Raw genomic sequence first — 14,158 nt, 5'->3', positions numbered from 1 at the left:
ATTGGCTCCCACTGCTGTCAATCAAATCCAATGACGCGGGCGTCAGGGGCGGGGCCGAGTCCGGCATTCGTGTCTGTGGATGCAAATACTGGACTTGGGAGCGAGGCCGCAAGGTAACCCCCTCGGGAGAGCGCTTCTCCTAGGGGGTTATCTGATGCGGAGAGGCGTTGCGAGAGCCGCTGGGGGACCCCAGAAGAGAATGTTCGGGGCCACTCTGTGCAAAACAAGCTGCACAGTGGAGGTAAGTATGATATGTTTGTTATTTTTTAAAAATAAAAAACAATCCTTTACAATCACTTTGCATGCAAGCAGTGTAAGTATTTGAATTTGATCTGTTATCAGCCTCCCATGCTCCCTGTGGAGCAGGACTGGAGTGTTAGAGGAAGACATAAATGGAGCTAATTGGTTCATGTTCTGACAAGAAGCTGGCTATTAGGAAGAGAAAGCACAGTGACATAGAGATGAGCTCATCCCTGTGCTGCTTCTCCTTTACTGACCAGTCACAGGCTGGAACAGGTCAAGGACGACCTGGGCTCAGAGGAAGTGGGTTAAATGATTCTGTTGGTTGCACACTTTTAGTATTACCAATGGTTTTCCCATTCTAGGAACAAGGCAGAATGTAGGGGTTGTTAGCTGGGAGTTTTTTGGTCAGGCTTCTGGGGAGGGGGGTTGCAAATGACAGCCCTGGTGTTTGTATTTATAAATTAGTAATGTTCATATTGACATTTACTTCTTGACATGAATCTCATGGTTCCTTAGATGAGGTAAAAGACTACATGTCCATGTTTTCTGTACAGACTGCTAAAATACAAATTTTAAAAGCTGATTCAAACTATTTATTTCTAAAGATTACCTAACTGAGTCAATCACACAGCTTTTTGGTTGTTTCATTGTTTGGTCTGGTCTGTTCAGGGTTTCACAGGATGAGAGTTTGAATGCTTCCCTCTGTCTGGAACTTAAGGAGGGAGAATTCAAATGACCAGTGTGAATATTGAGCAGGGTCTAGCCAATCCCTGGGGATGTGTGCCCAGATGGTGGCTAGAATGCTGTTAAATAGCCTGAACCCCTGAGGAGATTGTCTTTTCCCCCTTCTGAGGGGATGGATCTGTGGGCTGCCCCTAGAGCCCTTTGTATTGGATTATGGACTGCTTTACCAGAGGCTACACCTATGGACTGATCTTGATCCAGGAATGTGTGAGTAGAGTCTCTTTACTTGTATTTAAGATACTTCATGGTCCCCAGCCATGAACTGTGGACTTCTTCAGTCTTTCTTTATCTGTTTTCAAACTGCTTTAGGGCCCCAGCTGCAAAATGTGGACTGTTCTAGTCTGCCTTTATCTGTATTCAAACTACTTCGTAGTCCTCAGACATGAGTTGTAAACTGTTTCAGTCTACCCCTAGAGTTACTGCTGCTGAGCAAGAAGTGTCCTCTGCTAGCAATATATTCCATTTTGGAGTATCCCTCATCGTCCAAATTCCCCCTCTCCCACCAAGTTCTACAAGCAAATAAACACTCAAAAAGACAACCCCCAGACTGCTCTATGAGCCAAAGTGATTGGACTGTTGCTGTGTGCCTGGTTGCCTATCACTGTTTGGGAAGGAACTTGTCTAATCTTCAGCAGTCCCTATGAGGGTAGCACAACAAGTGTTCATTAACCCACTTACTACCTAGTTATAACAGGTGACACATAAATCTGCTTAAAGAAATTATTCCAATAATTCCAGCTCCCCTATGTACCATTATACAATTAATGTACTGTACCTCTGTTGCAGAAAAATATTTCAACATTATTGCGATGTACAAAGATGTGAATGGGGCTTAACAGCTGAGTGTCTCTGTTCACTCCCTGCCAGAAACCATGAATCAGACTGAGACAGAAGTGTAGTAAAATCACACTGTTTAATAATAATAATAGGTAAATAGAGCAAACATAATCAAAACATAGCCAGAGTTCGGTGACCAGAAAGCATAGTCAGACAAGCCAGGACGTCAGGGAGCCAGGGATCAACGTACTTCAGAACAGGCTGGGAAATCAGGAAACCGGAGAATCAGCGTAGTGGAACCAGCCAGCTATGACTAAGCACTCTGTGTAGTGCGAAACGCATAAGCTTTGTTCCACTCTGCTGTGACCTGTATTTTGGATGACACTTTATTGAATAAAGGCAAATATTTTTGGAGTGCGGCTGTCCAGGATTTCTTTGATGTCTAACTGCTACAGCATTGCCAGCACCTGGACTTCTAGACTGAAGGAGATGCCTTTTACTTTGATCTGATCCACCTGGAGCGGTGATACTCTCTCTCTACTTGGATTTCTGGACTTTGCTCCTCCAGGGTTACCTTAGGTCTCTGTGCTGCCTCTCTGATTAATGCCTTCCTTGCCCAGTCCGTGAGTTTTGGTGTGCAGCCGTCTCTTGGCAGGTTTGTTGTTGCGCCATGTTCTTTCCATTTGGTTATGATAGATTTGATGGTGCTCCTAGGGATCATCAAAGATTTGGATATTTTTTATAACGTAACCCTGACTTTTACTTCTCAACAACATTGTCCCTTACTTGTTCCTTGGAGAGTTCCTTGGCCTTCATTCATGGCAGTGTTTGGTTAGTGGTGACTATTGCTTAGGTGTTGCAGCCTCTGGGGCCTTTCAAAAAGGTGTGTATATGTAATGACAGCTCATGTGACACTTAGATTGCACACAGGTGGACATCATTTCACTAATTATGTGACTTCTGAAGGTAATTGGTTGCACCAGAGCTTTTTATGGGCTTCATAACAAAGAGGGTGAATACATATGCACATGCCAATTATCAGTTTTTTATTTCTGAAAAATAGTTTTAGGTATATATTTTTCTAATTTTACTTCACCAACTTAGACTATTCTGTTCTGATCTATCACATATAATTCAGATTAAAAAAATAAAACATTGAACTAAAGGCTTTAATGTAACAAAATATGTAAAAAGCCAGAGGGGGTGAACACTTTTGCAAGGCACTGTAGGGGAGCTGGAATTTAGAAAAAAAAGTAAACTTACCCTTTAAAACTGAAATTGAGTGTTTTTTGGGGGGAGGGGGATACAGCGCCAAACACATTAGCAATGAGTAATCGTGTGTATCATATTACCTGCAGGCAGTTGCTTTTAATAAAATTCTTCTCCACTATGCATGCTCAGAGCCACCAGATATTGTCCTTATTGGCAGTCTTCCAGAGCTGTAAAGGTTAACAGCAGCCTCTGCTACTGAGGATAGTTGCGCCATCTGCCTGCCCCTTTCTGCCCTCACCGCTATTCACAGAACTCCTCCTATTACTGTTCCACAAAGCATCACATTCAGTGAAAGCGCAGGGGAAATCCTCCTATTCAACTACTCCGCCTCCATTTGCAGAATATGATGCATTGTGGGTGAACAATTATTAATATACAGGATTTATATAGCACCAACAGTTTGTGAAGCGCTTTACAACATGAGGGCAGAAAGTACAATAGTAGGAGTTCTGTGAATCGAGGAGAAGACAGAGGGGACTGGTGAGCCGTGCAACTTTTCTTAGTAGCAGTGGCTTCTGTTAACCTTTACAGTACTGGGAGACAGCCACTATGGGCAGTATCTGATGGAGGTGAAGGAGCTAGTACAAGATTTTTTGCCAGAAGCGTGTGACTACAGGTAATGAGATATACACACCATTATACTGTACATACTGTAACTAAAGTGTATCATGCTGTATCTCAAATAAAGTCATCAGGGAAGAAATGCAGCACATCCTATTAAGCTGCAGACCAATATTATTGTAGTTTCATATTGTCAGTGTAAAGACGCTTCTGCTGAAGTGGTTAACATTATACTCTAAGGCCAGCAGGAGTGCTGTGTGACCTTGCCAAGTCGTTGCATGTTGCCTGCTAGACCAAATTACAGAGTAAGCTCCTAGTGACAGTGGTGTTTCTTAGTTTTGTCTGAGCAGTGCACAGATAAGTCAGTGCAAAGATAATATATTTTCTAGTATATAGTATATAATTTGTCTTTCATGGTTCAAATGGCAACAGACACAGTTTGATTTATTACGCTGTGTTTATAACAGAAACATTCTTTTTCTGTTCACCAGGCAGTTCCACTTTTTTGGCTACAATTGCCTAAAAGAATGTGAGGAGTTGCTCATCATAAACTGTTTGGTGCCATTCACTGTGAGCTCTGTTATCTTAACAAGCAGCTTGGCTACACTTTGCTGTAGCACTGCTCCCTTAAAGTGGATGTAAACCCAATGTCATCCTTTCTAAACTACTTCCATAGGGGTTATCTATAAGGATATACATACCTCCTGCATGTATCTTTACCTGTCAAATCTCTCCCTTCTGTCTGTTATGAGAGCCGAAAAACTGCATATTCTGTGGGTGGGTCTGTTGTCTGGAGCTCGGTGGGTGGAGTCGTGATGTCAGTAGACTCCCTGCCCACCTCTACACTCCCCTTGTCAATATGCATTTTCTCCTGTGTATTTCTAACTGAACTTCTGCTATGATCTCTAACATCCAGTGAAAAGACAGGAAAGTAACCACATGACTTCAGCATGCCAAATCATGCTGAGGTGTAGAACAGCCAATCCTTGCAGAGCTGCTGAAGAAAGGGGTGGGGGTGGGAATTAAAAAATCACACCTGTGTCTTAGGCTGTCACTCACAGCAGGGGGGAGTATTTGACAAAGTTTTTCTCAGTTTGTCAAGATTTCTCTCACTGAACAATAAAAGGGGATTGCTCAGAGATGGATTAACTCTGTGTGGCAAGACTGGGCTCAAATGATAGGAAATCTTATACTCTACAGTATGATATTGAAAAAAAAAAAAAAACATTTTTTCGGGTTTACATCCACTTTAATAATCCCCCAGCAAGAGATCTGTAAGTAATCGTAGCATGACACGTGGTGTTCTTTTGCTTACTGCAGCCATCTTCCTGTAGAAGCACATTGCGCATATTATTGTTTGACAGGTTCAAATAAAAACATATCAGAAAGCGGTCACCTCACTTTCACATCACAGAATATTTTCTGATTATCATACTACTTGCTGTTTTTTTTTGTATAGACTAGGGATGGCTATAAATAAAAATTGGTCATTGAAAATATCTACAAATTATGGGGGATTTTTATGTTGTATTGTTTTGTTATATGGAATGTTATTTGTATTATCTGTCTGTAATGTTGTCAATGTTAAAAATTAATTAAAAAGAATTTGATTAAAAAACAAAAAAACTAACTATACTCCCACATTTGAAGTTTATCCAGCAAAGGTGCTTAACTTTGCCTAGGCAGTTTTATCCAACCTGTTGGAAAACCTCCCTGTGAGGGCAAATTTCCTAGCGATAAGACGTGAACCCCTTCTTTGCAATGGAGCCATCAGGTGTCAATCATTGATTGCAAAAATCAACTGCAAAAATCTGGTTCTCTCTGATCTGAATTGCACTGCTGGTGATAATGGTTTTGGTTGCAACATTTGTGTTATATCACTCATTTAATTTATTATAATGCCAAATATGATCTTGGAGTTTGTGATGTCACAGAAGAACTTTGGGAGCTTGCCAGAGATCTTTGCACACATAGAGGACAATTTCACCTTTAAAGTGGAACTAAGGAGGACAAGTTATTCTTTAGAGTGGAACACATCTTCTTTCTCTCAAGATTTAAAGTGGAACTAAATGTTAAAAAATATAAAATCGCAAACTTGCATGTCTCTTCTTCAACAAAACACACTTATCTGCCTATTTGTAATCCTCTGTAGAATGTACATGCATGCACAGTTCCATTTACATTACACTTCCATTACAGTGCCAGTGGAGTGATGCCATCCCACAGTGGCCAATGAAGATGACTGAAGACTGGCACCCAGAAGAAGCTGGGGAGAAGATGCTGGTAAACTACCTTGTATATATTGGACCACTGGAAAATAAATGAGATTTCTTGCTTTTAGTTCCTTTAACATATAGCCTCCCTCCCCAGCTTCCTAAACAATTCTAAGCTGAAACTCCCAGCCCCTGTTGCTTTTTTACCTCCTATGGTTGTGTTGGTTCACACAACCCCAGCATGCTACTGTGTATGGTTTCCACTTCTAATGCATCTCAGCATGTGACTGTACATGGTGGCATTAGTTCCAGCTGCTGTCAATCAAATGCTGTGAGGAGGGAGTGGGGTGGCAGGGTTGAGCAACTCTGTGTGTTTAAGGATGCACATAGCCAGATATGCAGGCTTTGGATCACGCCTGCATGTCTGCTCCAATAGCAATCAGTTTTCTATGAGGGCAGACACAGAAGAGGGAGAGCAGAGAATACCAGCGGGGGATGCCAGAAGCGGAGGTTCAAGGCCGCTCTGTGCAATACATAGAGCAGGTAAGTATAAGGTGTTTATTATTTTAATTATTATTTTTTTTTTTTAATTGCCTTTAGAAATGCTTAAGTCATCCCAGCCTGGCAAATGTAACATTCTTATTGTTATACTGTAATCACCGTCTCTTATTGCAAAAGAGATATTGAATGTCAGCAAATGTTGATTCAACCAGTGAATGTGCAAGTGAATCTGAGAGGCAAATGTCATTTATAAATAGGCTAACTGGAATTTGTGGTGAATTTTATAAGCACAACCCTGTGAGATTTTCAGTATTAATTCTACTAATTAGGCACTGCTCATTAATAATGGTAAAAGCATGATGTAAAGGTGTGCAAACAAGGACCTATCAACAACTTTAAAGCGGAGCTGCAGGCTCCTTCAGAAAACATTTAAAGTCAGAAGCTACAAATACTGTAGCTGCTGACTTTTAATAAAAGAACACCTACCTGTCCACGAATCCAGCGGTGTCTTCACCCAAGCTGATTTTTCAATTGGCTCTCAGTGCTGCCACGGCCATCTCAGGTAAGGGAAACCGGCAGTGAAGCCTTGCGGCACAGTCCCCTACTGTGCACGTGCAAAGCACACTGCACTTTGTGAATGGCCCGGTGGTGGGGGAAGAAGGAGGGTGAGTCTTCCGGATGAGTTTGCCGAAAGTGGGAGCAGGTCCCTTTCAAAACCAGGTACCCAATCCCTTTGAAAGGTGCCAAACGTGGCACTGAAGGTGGTGATGAGGAAAATAAGCAGAGCTTCCTCTTTTTCGGTGAAGCTCTGCTTTAACAAGAGCTCATTTGCAATAGAAAAATAAAAACATATTTGATGTTTTAAAGCATGGGAATTTCTAGCCCGTCCATTCAGTAAACATAATATTGCAAATCATTATAGAAGTCAACCAGAATAGATGGAGATGATGCAGGATAATAAAGACTGGCATCATTATAGATTGGGCACACATGCTAATAAATCTCTTGCTGTGGGGATAACAGCCTGTATGGCAGGTATTCCCAGCTGTTATCATTTGTCGAAAACCATAAAAAAAAGGAATAAGAATGAAAAACAATGAAAGAACAGGACTGATTGACCAGCAGATTGGGTAGTATTCAATGACATGCTTCAGTTTGTTATCATCTCAATCCTCCAGTGTGGCTTGTCAGAAGGGAAGGAAAATAGAATTCCAGAATGCATCACTAGAGGGATCACCAGCAGGAGGATGGTGGTCCGGATTCCCCTATATAGACTTAATTTAGGATACTGTGTCCAGTTTTGGAGACCTCCCCTACAAAAAAGATATTGTTAATATAGAACAAGTAAGATGGGCAACAAAAGTTGGTGAAAGGTCTTAGGGATAAAACATATCAGGAAAGACTGTGGGAGCTTACTATGTACAGTCTTAAGAAATGAAAGGAAAGGCTGGACATGACTGAGACATTTACAGACGTGAATTAGGTTCAGTGCCAGTTTTTAAAATATGAAATTAAAATCAAGAACACAGAGACATGTCAAAGTTTAAAACTAACCTTAGTATTAGTCTACTGAAAAAGTTGTGGATGCTTTCCAACAGTAGGGCGTCTTTAACAGTAACTGAATTTAAAGGGCAACTCCACTTTCGTGGGAAAAAAAATAGCAAAAAAAAAAAATAACATAGCCTAAACAATTGCTACTCAAGTCATATTGTAATTGAATGTTATTAAAAATGACCTTTCCTTTTCAATCTGCAGCTCTGTAATTGTCTGTAAAATGCAATGCAAAGAGGGAAGACACATTAAGGAGTCAATGCTGCTCACCCCAATATGGACAAGAAAAATGGGAAAAGGTCCCCCGAGCGGGGTTTTTAGGCAGCTAACCATAGATATGAACAAGGCATTAAATAAAATATTAAAGTGCTTTATTGAAGGGTAATGAATGAATGTAACAACATATAAATATAAATTGGGAGCTCCAGTGGGAAAATACCCATACCAAATACATATAATAGCAAACATAGGTTATACACAGCATATGATAAGGCTATTGCATAACAATCCTGACGCGTTTCGACCCATGAATTTTGGGGTCTCTTCAGAGGATGAGTTTGCTACAGAAAAAAGAAAAATTTATAACAGTATGTCCAGCTTATTTAAAAGAATTACAGCATAGGCAAGTTTGTTTAGCAACACTTTGCACATAATTACCACTGAGTTTGGATGTACCCCTCGATCAGAGCCTCCCCACACAGCAGCCAGACCATCCAGTGTGCCCGCACGTAGCAGCACCCCAGGAAGAAGGGGGAACAGGAATCCACTTGATATGGCTTGCAAGGAGTCACACGTATAATTGCCCCCCCACCAACACACCACTGGGGGGTGGGGCCGGAACCTACGAAAATTGTCAGAGCGTTAGCTCCTGAATATACCCATATAGGTTAGTAGTTAGATTTAACTGTTGGGCGGTCAGAAAGTGTTGTAATAATCTATTACAGCTTGAATTGATCATGTGAAGGATAATAAAATGAGTAAAGTGACTATATTGGTATAACTAATATAGAATATGTCAGGGATGACCTTGTCCTTAAATGCTGACAATGGCAGTGATAGGAAGAGAAGTGAAGGATGTGCACAGTGAATAATGACATGTAAAATATGTGTGAAAACAGGAATGTGCATGAAAATGATGCGAGTGAGTGTTTAAAACAGAAAAAAAAAAACAAAAAAAACAAAACAAATGAGTGTATGTGTAATGTGTGAATTTGAGGAAAAAGTGCATGATATTGCCAAGTATCTAAGTCTATGTGAAAAAAAGAATGTGTATGAAAATGATGCAAGTGAGTGTTTGAACAGCAGAGAAACAAAAAATAAATAAATAAATGAATAAAATAAAAAAATAAATAAAAACCAACACAAAACAAAAAAGAGTGTATGTGTGATGTGTGAATTTGAGGAAAAAGTGCATGATATTGCCAAGTATCTAAGTCTACGGCATCCAGAGCTGGTGTGCACATAAATCAAAATTAAATATAAGTAAAATATTATTCTATGGGGTCTGACAAAGCATTGATAATCAGATGTATCATAAGTTCTTACTCACTCCTACTGTTGAGGAAAAGAGTCTGGCCGTCCAAGGAGGAAGTGGAGGGATCACACCCAAATCCACCCTCATTAAATAGTGTCCTTAATTAGTACTGAAATTAACAACAGGTATCGTTTCTTCCGCCCCTTAACCCCGGAGTGTAGAGGGAGACTGTGGCCGCCATTGGCAGGCCTCGTGTGGCTCCCTCGGCATCCATCAAGGCGAAGCCCCGACATCTGTCGTCACCTTCGCCGTAAAATACGTGACATCATGAGGCCGCACGCACATGCGACCCGCACATGCGCGCACACCGCACACAATGTCCGAAGGTGATGAGGGATGCCGCCGGCAGGGTAATCACGCCGGTAATCAGACCCGGGAGTCCGGCCATCCAAGGGGAGAGACAAGGGGAGCGCAGGTGACTGAGCTCCCCACCCTGCCGGGAAGACACATCAGGGAACATGATCCCCGACCCAGGGAGCATGCGACAGTGCAGGCATCACAGGGGCCCCGATGGCGCAAGCTGCAAGCGGGGAGGCGCCGATCGAGAGGCACACAAACGAGCTCACATATGCGATTTGTGAAAAACAACAAATAACAAAAGTTTTCTACATAATTACTTATTGATAATACAAGGTAAACATTAGAAACTGCGCACTGACAATTCTAACAATATTCCCAAAAGTATGTAAGAACCACAACAACCCAGAAATGGCAACATAATTTCAACGTTTAAATAGATTTGTTTGAAAGGACATAACTCTCAAATACACAAAAATATCTCCCAGATACACAAAATAGTAAATGTATAACAACCCAGATAAGGAAATTTGCATCGGATCCAGTGGATCCCTCATTGCTCACGGTTGCGATGCGATTTTACTCTATTCGCAACCACGAACAAGGCTATGGATTATAGACTCAATTAAGTATAATAATAATAATAATACAGACTCACAATACAAGAGCGTAACTGATTTAGTGAGCTCAAGGGAAGAAATATAATTCCAATTTAGTCCTCTTATTAAGAGTCTACTTAAAATCCTAATGTGCGATTTAACATGCGATTTAACACATTTTTGGAAAATATATGGATATAATCTAATGTGGTATCTAGGATTAACACAGAGGGATATATACAGGAGAACAGACAGTGCACAGCTCATGTCTAACTCCCATGTGTCAAATGGGGAAGGGGTGTTTAACCACCCAAATTTGTATAGCAAAGAGGGAAGACACATTAAGGAGTCAATGCTGCTCACCCCAATATGGACAAGAAAAATGGGAAAAGGTCCCCCAAGCGGGGTTTTTAGGCAGCTAACCATAGATATGAACAAGGCATTAAATAAAATATTAAAGTGCTTTATTGAAGGGTAATGAATGAATGTAACAACATATAAATATAAATTGGGATCTCCAGTGGGAAAATACCCATACCAAATACATATAATAGCAAACATAGGTTATACACAGCATATGATAAGGCTATTGCATAACAATACTGACGCGTTTCGACCCATGAATTTTGGGGTCTCTTCAGAGGATGAGTTTGCTACAGAAAAAAGAAAAATTTATAACAGTATGTCCAGCTTATTTAAAAGAATTACAGCATAGGCAAGTTTGTTTAGCAACACTTTGCACATAATTACCACTGAGTCTGGCTGCTGTGTGGGGAGGCTCTGATCGAGGGGTACATCCAAACTCAGTGGTAATTATGTGCAAAGTGTTGCTAAACAAACTTGCCTATGCTGTAATTCTTTTAAATAAGCTGGACATACTGTTATAAATTTTTCTTTTTTCTGTAGCAAACTCATCCTCTGAAGAGACCCCAAAATTCATGGGTCGAAACGCGTCAGTATTGTTATGCAATAGCCTTATCATATGCTGTGTATAACCTATGTTTGCTATTATATGTATTTGGTATGGGTATTTTCCCACTGGAGATCCCAATTTATATTTATATGTTGTTACATTCATTCATTACCCTTCAATAAAGCACTTTAATATTTTATTTAATGCCTTGTTCATATCTATGGTTAGCTGCCTAAAAACCCCGCTTGGGGGACCTTTTCCCATTTTTCTTGTAAAATGCAATGCAATATGGCTGCCTGGAGGTGTTTTGTACACAGAATTTGTACATCATGCCCCCCCCAGAAACATTGTTTCCTGCTTGTGTGATTTCCCAGAAGTATGCAGTAAGAAAGTCAGATATCAGGCATCCCCTGCAACAAAAATGCCATTTTTGGTGAGATACTTCCAATAGGAAATTACATCTAAAGGGATGTAGACCCTACAATTTTCCTCATTAGAGCCCTACATGTGCATCAGCTGATTGATAATTATGAAACTCATTAGATTCATTTTCCACATGGACACAGACACACAGGGATTTCTTCAGAATAACAAAAGGTAGCAATCTGCAACAAAGTTTGTTAAAATCCCTGCAATGTGCATTGATCACCCAGAGGGGAAATTTTTTTTTTTCAACAAAAATGGAGTTACTCTTTAAACATGCTTGGGACATAGATCTATACTTAGAAAGACTGTAATTTCACTGGATCACAACAAAAGTAGTGCATGCACCGCTTTTAAAAACACTCTGCAACCAGATCGCATGGTACAGTGGTACCAATGATCTGCTGCAGGCACACACACTGTTTGTGATCTACTTTTGAGGTGTTGTTAGAAATACATTGACACCTGCAGCAGACTGCACGCCCAGTGTGTTTTAAATGAGCAGTTGGAAACACGCATGCACCATCTTCTGGTGTAAATGAGTCTTAAAAAAAAAATCACAAAGAAAAAACAAGAAAAATTTAAAAAGTGTCAGAATCAATGCACAATGTGGTCATTTTCTGCCATCACTCTTCTATGATCATACAAACCTAAGACCAAGTGAATTGATTTACTGATCTCACCTACTACTGTCACGCAGACCAAAGCAAAATATGTTTGTCTATAATATATTTGTCTATTTATATACTGTATGCTGTGTTTTAGTAATGAAGCAGCGATATTTGAATCCTATGGTCACGGGCATTTGCCATAAGGTTAAATAAGCACTAAAGTACTAAAGTATACAATAGCATATGTACTCTAAAGAGGTTTTCCACATGCATTAAAAAATATTAAAACCTCTTGCATTCTTCTGTAACAATACAAGCCTCTCCAGTGTCCCATTCCACAGATTGAAAGCATTTCTGGTAGCTCAGGAACTTATGCACTTTTCCCATTGTTATGTGCAGCTACTGAAAAAAGGAGCAGTTATTTATTTATTTTTTTTTTGAGGGAGGGCAGATCCAGTGAATTTCAAAGCTCCTATATAATCTCCAGGGTAGCCATATACATTTCTCTGTTCTGACTGCTAACGCGGCCATCAAAATACCCAAAACAGGGACTGCACCTGATTGGCTGTAGTCACTGTTTAGCCCCAAATTTTCCACCCAGCTGCTTTGATTTTGAGATTGATGTTATCGAGCTGCGTGCTGCTAACAGGGCCACCCTTGGCTCAAATTTTGGCTAATTTAGCAGAAATTAGCCAAAATTCAAGCCATGTTTGGCCAGCACTGTACTGTGGAAAGCAGTCTTTAGTAATAGAAGAGCGATTTAGCACATCCATTCCTTGCTTTCTATTGTATTTTTGATGCATTGTTAAGCATTGAGAATAAATAGACAGCTATTACTGCATAAGTTATATTTATCAAGTTAAAACCATATGATCACTGTATATGAACAGATGCTCACAAAGTAGAATAAGATGGAATGAATTAAAGATTCTTTATCTCAAGTGGGAAACTTGTCTTACCATAGTTTATCACACTTGAAGATTGCGCTCAGAAAAGCTGGCCACCCGCAGTCAGATTTACACAGTTGCTGTTAATTTCTTCTTTTTTTTTTTTCTTTTTATCCAAGGGATATAATCTTACTAAGTTTAGCCAAGTTTAAAAGGCAGAACCTTATGTGAGAACTAGTCACTGATTTCAGACAGATGCAGTAACTATATTCAGACATCAGAAAATGTACAATCAACACTGTTATATGCATCCATGATTTAAAATTTAGAGAACAAAGGAATAAAATGAGTAAAGGAAAGTGCCTATCAGTGAATATTAAAAATGAAAGAATTCAGGTGAATACAAGGAACCAGGCAACGTGTCCAAACTTTTGGTTTTCATCCAGGGATACTTTAACACACTACAGCTTAAAATCCCTTGTTAGTAAACTGATGTCCTGGCAACATCATCGGCTAAACCAGTGGTCATCAACCCTGTCCTCAGGGCCCACTAACAGGCCAGGTTTTATGTATTACCTTGGAGAGATGCAGACTAGAATATTACAATCACTGAGCAGCAAATGATATCACCTGTGATGTATTTCAGTTATCTTGCAAACCTGGCGTGTTAGTGGGCCCTGAGGACAGGGTTGATGACCACTGTGCTAAACCATTATATTGTGAATGTACTGGCTTGCCAGCTGGGAAAGTTACTGGCAGGCTGGCTAATTACAACTTGGTGAAGTTTACTGCAGGAATAGATCAGGTGATTTACCAATAGAGCGTTACTACATTTTTAGACATGAGGCCAATTAGTGTGCAACCCCTGTTCCTAGGTAAGAACTTAAGCCCTCTAAAGCTTTTGTTTTCATCCCAACTTTACATCCATGCCAGGCATACTCCTTTTCATGTAAGTGTCTATATTCTTAAAAGTAGACAGAAGTTTCCAAAGTGGACTTGAGCAGTTATATCAGGAACAGAGGTAATTTTTTA

Source organism: Aquarana catesbeiana, linkage group LG03 (genome assembly GCF_042186555.1).
Source record: "Aquarana catesbeiana isolate 2022-GZ linkage group LG03, ASM4218655v1, whole genome shotgun sequence".
In the NCBI taxonomy this organism is placed as follows: domain Eukaryota; kingdom Metazoa; phylum Chordata; class Amphibia; order Anura; family Ranidae; genus Aquarana; species Aquarana catesbeiana.
The sequence above is the reverse complement of the archived record's forward strand: the minus strand, read 5'-3'. Positions refer to the sequence as shown.